This window comes from Nyctereutes procyonoides, unplaced genomic scaffold (genome assembly GCF_905146905.1).
Source record: "Nyctereutes procyonoides isolate TBG_1078 unplaced genomic scaffold, NYPRO_anot_genome, whole genome shotgun sequence".
NCBI lineage: Eukaryota > Metazoa > Chordata > Mammalia > Carnivora > Canidae > Nyctereutes > Nyctereutes procyonoides.
The window spans coordinates 48,553,695-48,565,896 of NW_026575133.1; positions in this window are offsets into that span (position 1 = coordinate 48,553,695).

Below are 12,202 nucleotides of genomic sequence, written 5' to 3' on the forward strand. Positions count from 1 at the left end.
GGCTCGTGCAACCTGGTTATTAAGCTGTAGCAGGAATTGACTGCAGCTGTGAAATAAGATATAATTAAAATCTGGGGCCCTTCACCACGTATCTGGTTTGTGCATTTGCAATGTTGTAGATACACGAATTACTGGGGCTGACCAGCCCAAGCTGTCAATTGGGAACCTGTCCAGTGGAATTATATCCATCTGAATGTCAGAGAGAGAGAGAGAGAGAGAGAGAGAGAGAGAGATATGAGTACATACATACAGGAAAGTAGAACAATAACTTGGGTAAATATGTGAGGCAGAGAGATGGAGGGGAAAGACCCTTATTATAAGCTCTAGTTTAGATCTGCCATTAGATGTGTGATCTTGAATGAGTCATTTATCTCTTGAATTCTTAGAATCCTCTGATAATATAGGGAGAGGGTAGTATGTTATTCATAACATGCTTGGCTCTAACATTACTGGTTGCTATTCTACTTGCTCGGTATAGAAAGGACATGAATAACATGGACCCATAAAATTTAAAAAACATCACAAATTCATTAGAGAAAGACAAGACTGATGAGGAAGCCAGAAATACTAATACTTAATGGATTTATTTACTTTGGTTGGTCTCTTGTCTTTCGATTGATATGGACATTACCATCTCATTAAGTGTTTTTTTCTAACTGATCATGTTTTTATTCAAAATTCTTATCTTTTGGAGCCCTGGGCTGGGGTATTAATTATAGTGTTGTTGTTACAAAAGTTGAAGGATTTGTGTGTGTGTGTGTGTGTGTGTGTGTGTGTGACTGACCTTTATTTGGCCCCTTGACCCTATATGCATTTCTAGACATAGTTGTATCTTCTTATCTTTTACATTCATTTCAAATAAAAGGTATATATGTGTGTTAAGTATTTTATGGGTCTCAGGACCTCAATAGACATTCATAGTTTTAACTTCACTTATATACTATTGGAACAAGCTGGTGCTGAGTGAGAATGTTTTTTAGAGTCTGGTGAGTTTACCTTTAATGACTCTGAGACCATGGACAGTAAGTCTCATATGTGACTCTACTTTGGAGCTATGGTGTGGGGTAGAAAGGCAGTGGTCAGCAAGGTGTCTGGAACCCATTCACTTGCCATCTTTGTTAAACCTGTTGGAGGAAGCTATCCTTCACAACTGAATTCTGGGCTGAGAATTAGTTTAGCTCCTAAAATACCAGAAAAGGCCCATCTTCCAACTCCCTCTGCCTGTGTCTTCTCCACAGGAACCATGTTAAGAACCCTCCAATACCCTGTGCTGCTATGATTTGCTTCAATGCTAGACAAGATGTGGGGAGTGGAGTGGGATACTTGTTCTCCCTGGACCTTTGTTTCCGTAACTGATGACTGTCAGAATGGACTAGATAATCTCCAAGTTTTCTTCCCATCCTGAGCTGTCATGCTTCTTAGACAGATGTATATAGCTGTGGCCAGATTCTAACAGAATTGTAATAAAGATTCTTAGACCAGATTTCTCCTCATAAGCATTTGATTCAGGTTTTCATAGATCAAAGTTAACTCCTGCCCTAACCTCTCAAGATAAAGGCAGGCAAATCTGAAAAGGGAGAATTAAGGGAAAGTGTGAAAGACCCCTAATATATCTAACACCAAGGGCCTGGCCCTGTGCTGGATACTGCCCCAACATTATCTCATCTGGTGGCACATAGTACATAGGTGCACAGGCTCTGGGTTTCAGCTGCCTGGCTTCAAACTCTAGCTCCAATATTAATTATCCATATGGCATTGGGGAAGTCATCTAACAACTTTGCACCCCAGTCTCCTTATATGTAAAATAAGTATAAGAAAACTCTTATTATGGGCTTACTGTCAGAAGTTAAATGTGTTTGTACATGCAAAAGATGTAGAAAAAAAATTGACACATAGAGAACTTGTGCTAAACAAAAGTTAATTATTATTACTAATATTAAATCTTAACCAGACCTAGCCAGTTATGACAGAGTTGCCCATACCCAAGTTTATCAGGCTTCAAAGCCCATATTCTCTTTTCTGTGCTAAAAGGTTTCAGAGATGAGGGTCTGGAACAATTGTCTTCCCCCTTGATTTTGACTTATGCAGAATCAACATGAATACATATTGAAGAAACCTGAGACTCACTGTTCACTTCCCACATATAGGCCCTTGTTCCAGAAGGTGGCCATCATCCTAGACTTTAATGCTTTGAGTATGCCACTCAGGAAGTCAGGCTGGAGCAGAGACTGTTCCACTTGGCTTCAAACAGTCCTTTCCTGCTGGCTGGCATAGAAAAGGCAGGCAGCATGCTTTCTCTGGAGTCAGATATTCATCATGGAAATGGGCAACTTAGCCTCTCAGGGGCTGGATTTCTGCATTTAGTAACACAGGTCTGGCCTACCTGACTTGCAGGGTTATGGCAGGGTGGCATAACATCACCCCTTTGGTTTCCTGGCACATTGTGCAGCACTTCTCAGCTCATGTTCATTTTCTTTCTGCATTCCCCTGTCTTTCTCCTATTACCACTTGAGCCCATAATTCTTCCCAACAATCTGAAACTGGGTATCTATGATCTTCTAACCATTGCTGTATTTTTATATATAAAAATAAAAGCTTATCGAGGTTTATAATTGCTCAGGGATTTCCCTCCTTTGAAGCCTCTTTGGGTAACCAGAGTCTCTCTGGTTTCTCTCATACAGTTTCTGATGTTAACATTTTAATAACACATTCAGAATGTTTTTGTTTTATGAATTCTAATATAGATGGAAGTTCTTCCCAAGAGATGTTTTTAAAGCAGGTGTTTTTCAGTAAATGACTCCATATCCACCTGCATATTTCTGTGACAAAAGCCATTTTTTTTCTTCTAGACTTCAAATTGTCCTCTAGTTTTCAGGCAGCTCTGAGGTGGCCACCTGTCTCGTTCAACATTTTTTCTGCCTTTCTCAAGGAGCTAACTGCACTCTGAAAGTCCTGTGTGTGTGTGTGTGTGTGCACATGTGTAGATGTTATAGAATCAGAAAAGTGTATCCACAGTTTTATGTTGACATCTTCTTTCACAGTGGTTGGAGAAAAGGTGGCTGTAGCATCTACGGAAATAGCTTTGAAAGAGTGTGTTACTAGATAACAATCCATGTGCCTCTTTTGTTGGAATTATCTGCCTCCTTTGGTGGTGAATTTCAGGGATTGCCTGATCCAGGGGAAGTATCTGGTCTTAACTCCTTAAAGTTAAGGAGTTAGGTCAGATGTCTTTGACCTAAGGGCTAATGGGCCAGTGTGCAATTGGGGAACCAGAGCGTTTTCTGGTAAGAGGGGAGGGAAAAGAGATAACCAATGATGTGGGAGTGTGATCCTTTTTTTTTTTTTACTTTTTTTTTAAATTTATGATAGTCACAGAGAGAGAGAGAGAGAGAGAGAGAGAGAGAGAGAGAGAGGCAGAGACACAGGCAGAGGGAGAAGCAGGCTTCATGCACCGGGAGCCCGACATGGGATTCGATCCCAGGTCTCCAGGATCGCGCCCTGGGCCAAAGGCAGGCGCCAAACCGCTGTGCCACCCAGGGATCCCTGGGAGTGTGATCCTAACAATTTTTAAGACTATTGTGCCTAAGAGACACTCCTTCTGGCAAATGCTAATAGGATTTCTCCAAAATTATGGTCACAAAATCTGGGGCCATACCACTCCACCAGATCCTTTTGGGGTGTTAAGATATGTTTATAGATGAAGCACTGCCATTTAAAAAAAGAAAAATATTTATTGATTTATCTCAGAGAGAGAGAGAGAGAGAGAGCACATGTGAGCGAACATGAGTCGGAAGGGCAGAGGAGAGGGAGAGAGAATCAAGCAGACTTTACACTGAGTGTGGGGCCAGATGCAGGGCTCTATCCCATGGCCCTGAGATCATGACCTCAGCCAAAACCAAGAGTCAGATGCTTAATTTACTTTGCCACCCAAGTGCCCCAGTAGTGCCTTTCTTCTACCAACATTTCCCAAAGTTATTTCAATAAGGAGTACATTTCTTGCTGCACACATGGTAACATGTTGTAGAATGCAATTTTGTAGGACATCGGTTGTGGAGCACTGATAAGAACAGATGAATCTTCTGGAAAGGATCCTGGAAACCAGGTTCATGGCACTTTGGAGGAGACTGGAAAGCAATGTACTTTTGGTCTGTGAGATCACAGCTTTTTCACAACAGGTTTGCCGCCAGAACACAGGTATTGTGAAAACCATCACTAAACCTAAACCAAAATGGGAAAGGAAATGACTCACATCAACATCGTTGTCATTGGACACGTAGATTCAGGCAAGTTTACCACTACTGGCCATCTGATCTACAAATGTGGTGGGATCGACAAAAGAGTTACTGAAAAATTTGAGAAGGAGGCTGCTGATATGGGAAAAGGCTCCTTCAAGTATGCCTGGGTCTTGGATAAACCGAAAGCTGAATGTGAATGTGGTATCACCATTGATATCTCCCTGTGGAAATTCAAGATTAGCAAGTATTATGTGACCATCACTGATGCCCCAGGACACAGAGACTTTATCAAAAATATGATTACAGGCATATCTCAGGCTGACTGTGCTGTCCTGATTGTTGCTGCTGGTGTTGGTGAATTTGAAGCAGGTATCTCCAAGAATGGGCAGACCCATGAGTGTGCCCTTCTGGCTTACACACTGGGTGTAAAACAACTAATTGTTGGTGTTAACAAAATGGATTCCACTGAACCACCCTACAGCCAGAAGAGATATGAGGAAATCGTTAGGGAAGTCAACACCTACGTTAAGAAAATTGGCTACAACCCCAACACAGTAGCATTTGTGCCAATTTCTGGTTGTAATGGTGACAAGATGCTGGAGCCAAGTGCTAACATGCCTCGGTTCAAAGGATGAAAAGTCACCCGTAAAGATGGGAATGCCAGTGGAACCACACTGCTTGAAGCTCTGGTTGCAGTCTGTCACCAACTTGTCCAACTATAAGCCCTTGCGTCTGCCTCTCCGGGACGTCTACAAAATTGGTGGTATTGGTACTGTCTCAGTGGGTCGGGTGGAGACTGGTGTTCTTAAGCCTGGTATGGTGGTCACCTTTGCTCCAGTCAGTGTTACAACTGAAGTCAAGTCTGTTGAAATGCACCATGAAGCTTTCAATGAGGCTCTTCCTGGGGACAATGTGGGCTTCAATGTCAAGAACGTATCTGTCAAAGATGTTCGTCGTGGGAACGTGGCTGGTGACAGCAAAAATGACCCACCAATGGAAGCATCTGGCTTCACAGCTCAGGTGATTATCCTGAACCATCCAGGCCAAATCAGTGCTGGATATGCACCTGTGCTGGATTGTCACACAGCTCACATTGCCTGCAAGTTTGCTGAGCTGAAGGAAAAGATAGATCGTCGTTCTGGAAAAAAGCTGAAAGATGGTCCCAAGTTCTTGAAATCTGGGGATGCTAATATTGTTGATATGGTTCCTGGCAAACCTATGTGTTTTGGGAACTTCTCTGACTATCCTCCTCTGGGCCGTTTTGCTGTTCGTGACATGAGACAGACGGTTGCTGTGGGTGTCATCAAAGCAGTGGACAAGAAGGCAGCTGGAGCTGGCAAAGTCACCAAGTCTGCCCAGAAAGCTCAGAAGGCTAAATGAGTATTATCCCCAATACCTGCCACCCCAGTCTTAATCAGTGGTGAAAGAATGGTCTCAGAGCTGTTTGTGTCAATTGGCCATTTAAGTTTAATAGTAAAAGACTGGTTAATGATAATGCATCGTAAAACCTTCAGAAGGAAAGAAGAATGTTTTGTGGACCATTTTTTTGGTGCATGTGTGGCAGTTTTAAGTTATTAGTTTTTAAAATCAGTACTTTTTAATGGAAACAACTTGACCAAAAATCTGTCACAGAATTTTGAGACCTATTAAAACAAACGTTTAATGGTCTGTGAGATCATAGAGCCCCAAAGAATAGAATATTAGGTTTAAGAAAGACCCCCAAACCGTCAGCCTAACTGTCCCAGCTTGCTTGGTGTAAGGGGAAGGAGCTTTGCTCAATGGTGATGACCAAATCACCAGTCTCCTGCCTCTAGCATATGGTGCTGCAAGGTGCCACCCTAACTGCTATAGTCCAGAAATGTGGGACAGGGAAAGGGAGAGAGATTAAAAATGCATAAGGAAAGCTGCAGAACAGACAAAAGAATAATTTTTGGATACTGATTCTTAGACTGGATTTCTGGGGGTGGCTGGGGAATGGCAAAGCAGAGATGCATGCAGAGCATATTTAACAAGCTTCTGGCGAGAGATATAAAAAGTATCAGAGTACAGGAAACTGTGTCTGCCTAGGAAAAGGGCATGGAGAGAAGGGGATGTAGCACCTTGGAGAGCTCTAAACACTCCCCAGAGAACCACTTTTGGAGCTATTTTTCAAAGATTAGGGAAAAGAAAAAGTGGACATACTCCAGTTATAAAGAAAAGACATATGGGATAAACCAGCACTTCTGCTTTAGGAGGTTCTTCAGGAGGAATAAGGAATTCTTTTTCTGAGATAAAGCCTCTCTGCTTCAGAAGCAATGCTGAAATGTGTAAGTTGACATGCAGTGATGAATACCTTTACTTTTTAGCACTTTACAGCTTACAAAGGACTTTACAGTTTACAGAGCCCTGTGTGGTCTCAAATACCCTCAGGAGCTCAGCGAGGCTCTTACATACTGTGAGATGGGAGAAAAAATGGAATAAAGCTCACGATGCAGAATGAGGGAGGGAAAGAATGATCACTTGGGTTTCACCAGTTTATGAAAATGAATACAGGGACATGAAATAGTAGTTAAACACACAGACTTGGAAAGCAAACTGCCTGGGTTGAAATCCCAGCTCTACCACCTAGTAGTTATGTGACCTTGGGCCAATTTTTTAGCCTCTGTGTGCCTCAGTTTCCTTATATGTAAGATGAGGATAATCATAGTACTGACTTCCAGGAGTTTTAAGATGATATATTTTTATATTGTGTAGAAGACACCTGACAGTAAGAGCTAAGTAAATTCTTGGGGAAAAGTGGAAAAGCTCCTATTAGAAGGTAAATTCCTGGGAGGTCCAGGTGGCTCAGTGGTTTAGCACCACTTTCAGCCCAGGGCGTGATCTGGAGACCCGGGATCGAGTCCCCCTTCGGGCTTCCTGCATGGAGCCTACTTCTCCCTCTGCCTGTGTCTCTGCCTCTCTCTCTCTGTGTGTGTCTCTCATGAATAAATAAACAAAATCTTAAAAAAAGAAGGTAAATTTCTCCATGTCAGTTACCATTATTTGTAAATAGCATTTGTTGAGACAACAAATTTAGTGTTTAATCTATGTGAGGGGAAGTACTTTTGGAATTGGTAATATACATATATGTACAAAGTCCAACAAAGGGTTCAACCTGAAGATTGGAAGATGTCTTCATAATATTTCAAGACCAAGAACACTGACTCATTTTCTAGTCTTTGGGGGAGATGGGGAGGCTTATGGACCCTACCACCAGCACCTGCTGCAGAACATCACCTGCCTGCCTGCACTTTGCAATGCCGACTGTCTCAGGACTCTAGTGACAGGTCCCAGAGAGGGCTTTCTCACTGCATGCCTGGGCATGGCCTCAAGGTGGAGTCTTAGCCTGCTAGTGGGAGTCCACTTCCAGACTATAGCTCCCTGTTTCTCCCCACCTCTCCCCTTTTCCCCCAGCCTATACATGGAAGCTCAGAGCTTTGCAAGCTCAAAGAGAGCCAGAGCATCCAACCCAGACTGCTTACTTTTTAAGTTCTTGCAGGTCAGAGCTTAACTCAGTGCTTGGCACACAGAGTAGACTCTGTATGAGGCAGACTTTTTGTTTATTTATTTATTTTTCACTCTTTTGGCTTCTAGTGCCTTCTCTCCCAAAGGACAGAGCAAAGACGGTTTGGCTTAAACACCGCGAACCAAGATGTGTAATGAGTGTGCCCAGGGGCAACCCTCAGAGCCCACCCCAAGGTCTGGAGTGTCCAGAAGCATCTGGATAGGAATGGCTATCCTCTGCTTTTGGCAGCAAAGCTTTAGGAGAGGCAGGAGAGGAGGATATCTGAGTGACAATAAGTCCTCCGAGCTCCTTGAGAAGGGCTAAGTACAGTAATTTGTTGTAATGACTCAAATTTAAAACAATAACCCAGAGGCATAATAGCACAGGCCAAGAATACCTACTGCATGTGATGGGCTGTTAATGGGAAGTGAACAGTTTGATTTGGTGGCAGACAATCTTCAAATGGCTTTCACTCTGGATGTATACTCTGCAGTGTGGAGAGCTAAGTTTGCTATCAGGGTTAATTTGGACCACTTCCTCTCTGTCTGCCGAGAGCCATTCTCCTGATGGAGGCCCCTTTACTGCTCCACTATCCCCACAACTGAAAGCGAATTTCTGAGGCTTCACTTCTATGATCATTTTCTCTTGTTTTGTTTTCCTTTTTCTTCTCTCTCCATCTCCCTCTCAGAGAAGCTGCTACTTCAGAGCCACTTTCCTAAGTGGGTAATGGGGAATAAATACACTGTAGCCACAGGACCTGCACTTGCCCAGGTGGATCAGGGTGGGACACAGTCTGGAAATCTGCCCAGCCCTGAGAAAGACCTGGCCGACCATGCCCAAGACTCTCATTTCACTGATAGCGGGTGGGCGCAGTGACTCTCGTAAGGTCTCTCCTCTGCCAGGAAGAAAGGGTGGGACTAGAACCCTTGTCTCATTGACTAGGAGCCCGACCCAACTCTTTCCCAGTACCATGGGAAGATCAAGAATTAGAGCCCCACACATCAAAAAGATTTTGGTATCTTAAAAGTCACTAAGCTCAACCACTCACCCTGGGAAATAGGTCTCTCCCCCTTTCCTTATTAGATGTCACTCCTCCTACCTGGTACTATCTCCCAAGTACCTACTACACATCTATCTGGACTTGTATTACCAGGGCCAGCAGGCTTCCTTTGGTTTACCCTATCACATTTGCCATCTTCTCAGTGCCCTTCACTCTGCAAATGCACCCTGATGAATTCAAGTTCCAGGTGAATGACAGTTAACTTAATGGCTAGCCTCTTAGGGGACTACCCAAGAAATTAATGTCTAAGGGTGGAATTCAACATAATGGCAGGTTTCAAGGAACACACTCACAGACACACACAGATACACAGACACACATGCACACATAGAGACACATACAAACATACCGAGACACACACAGACATGCACAGATACACAGACACAGACAGACACTAACTTTTTTTGTGTGACTTTCACATATCAGCACTAAGACTAGCCCCACTCATGATTTCTTACAGGGAAATGAATCCCTTGCAGAGAATCAGCATATTCAATTAAATTCAGAAAGTATTTCCTGTAGCTGGTTGAATTGTGTCTTCGAAAAAGATATGTTGACATGCTCACTGGGGTATCTGTGAATGTCACCTTATTTAGAAATAGGGTCTCTGAAATGCAATTAAGTTAAGATGAGGTCATGCTGGATTAGGGTGGACCCTAACCCAATGGCTGGTGTCCTTATGAGAGCCTGTAAGGTTAGACAGAGATGCACACAGTAAGAATATTATGTGAACAGGGAGGCAGAGATCAGAGTGGTCCATCTATAAGCCAAGGGAACCAAGGATTGCTTCGGCTGGGAAGAGGCAAGGAAGGATTCTTCCCCTGAGCCTTCAAAAGGAGGCTGGCCCTCCCAACCCCTGAATTTCAAACTTCTAGCCTCCAGAATTGAGAGAAAATAAATTTCTGTTGTTAAGACATCAGGTTTGTGGTGATTTGTTACAGCAGCCACAGGAAACTAATACAATCCCTAAGTACGTATTAAGTGCTAGGCTCTCTTCCAGACAAAGCAGTGGTGGAGGCCCCTGGGGCCACTCAGTGAGCTCGTCAGGGTCTCTTTGGAAGGCTCCAGAAGGCTCAGGTGTGGGTGGAGAGGATTTCACAATCTTGCGCTTCACTCTTCCTTTCCTACAATGCCATGATCGATAGCATGTCCCATGCACTTCCAGAGTTGGGCTCAGAGCCCTGTGGATGCAGCACAGTCTCCGTGTTCAAACACTGACTTGTCCAACATTTTCCTTCACTCATACAGCTCAGGAAAATATTTGACTTTGGTGTTAAAGTGGCTTAGTTTGGAATCTTCACTCCATCACTGAGTAGTTGAACCTTCCACTTCCTTGTGTGTACAAGAGGGATACTCAGAATCTGTGAGAAACCTGGGAGGATTTCAGAGAGTAAGTCATAGAGTCAGACAGACAGATGGACTTGGGTCCAAAATCTATCCTTTTATATACATCACCTGCTAAGGTTGTTACCTTGAGGAAGCTGTTTAACTTCCAGGGCTGGCTTCAATTTCCTCATTGATAAAGTGAGAACAGTAATTGCATTCCTCCAGTAGGGTGGCTGCGAGTATTGACTTAGTTAATATCTGTAAGACGCTTAGCAGAATTCCTGACAAATAGAGGGTGCTCAACATTGTCATTTTACTGGTAAGGAAACTGAGTCACAGAGAGGTGACATGATTTGTCTAAGGACATTTAGAGGCTGAGCTGGTCCTAGAATCTACATTTTCAGGCTGATGGATTCTCTGAATAGTCACTGGCTTGTTCATTTGAGAGGTTGTGCTTGTTAAGATTTCCAACTCTGGAATCAGACATAAATGCAATTTCAGACTTGATCAATTACTAGCTTTGTGACCTTGGACTTACTACTTAATGTCTGTGGGTCCCATTATTTTCACCTAGGTAAGAGAAATATCGACCTCATTGGATTGTGGTATGTGTGAGATTAGAATAAGTATAAATACTTAACCACAAACTTGTAGGCATTCATAAGTGTTTCTGGCTATTGTTTGTATTTGTTAGAAGTAAGTTCAGCTGCATGTGACTAAATAGTAGTGGCTTTAAAACTCTCAGGTTCCCTTTTTCTCCTGTAAAAGCAGTAGGGAGACAGGCAGTCCAAGAATGATATGGTGGTGTCAAAAACTCACTAGGGACCCAGGCTCCATCTGTATTTTTTAAAATTATTATTCATTCATGAGAGAGGCAGAGAGAGAAGCAGGCTCCCTGAAGGGAGCCTGATATGGGACTTGATCCCAGGACCCTGGGATCACGCCCCGAGCCAAAGGCAGACGCTCAACCACTGAGCCACTCAGGCGTCCCACCATCTGTATTTTTGCCCTGATATCTTCAGTATGTGGTTTTTACTCTCAAAGTCACATCATCCTCCAGTGTGACTGCTGGAGCTCTAGTTGTCACACCCACATTGTGAACAACCGCAGCGTGTGTGGGGTGAGGGGCAGAGCAGAAAGAAGATGAAAGAAGCCATTTCTCAGCTAAATCAGTTCCCTAAGGAGTCATCTCTCTAGTCAATACTTGGTGTGTATTTCACGGGTCAGAACTTGATCACGTGGTCACACCTGGCTGCAAGGTGGACTCGGGCTGGAAGACAGAGTCTTGTACTTGTCCCCGGTAAAATCCAGTCTCTGTTACAGACATAAAAGAGAAAAAATAACGGGAAGGAAAGGAGCAGCCTCTGCCAGATTGTCGTTGTTTTTATAGTTGCTATTGCTAGATGCCAGGAGGCTGCCCGTTAGGAATTTGCAGGTTTTAATGCAATGCTATGAATGTTTGAAAGATGCATAGTGGTGTGAGAGTACTCAGGAGGGAGAGACTAACTCCACCCTGAAGGCATCTGAGATGGCTACTCTGGAGAAGCAGTCTTTGAGGTGAGGCTTGATGTTTGAGAGGTTTGCCCAGGTGACAGCGAAGGAAGAGGATTTCTGGTAGAAAGGGTATCACACACACAGCCTACTGGTTTTGTCAACCAGCCCCTTGGCTGCTTGGAATTGTGTTGGGGATAGGGTGGGGGACAGGCTCCCAGAGGCTGTCCTGGGACTTCTCTCACCTACAGTCTACTGGGCAGATGGTAAGGGGTGCTGAGCCCTGCTATCCATGAAGGTTTCCTGATTCTCCATTCTCATTTCACCAGACAGCAATCTATTTGTTAAATGAAAACCAGCTGGTTATTGAAAGAAACATATTTATTGGGAATTAACTGCCATGTGCAAAATGGGTATTTACTACCAACTTGTCAAACATCAGTGAATTTGTGTTTAATAATCATTTTTTTCAATTAACTCACAAAAAATTCATCCCATTAATTCTAAATTAAATGCATATTTGTAAAACTCTAATTCACAACGTAATCAAATCATCTCTTCCCAGGC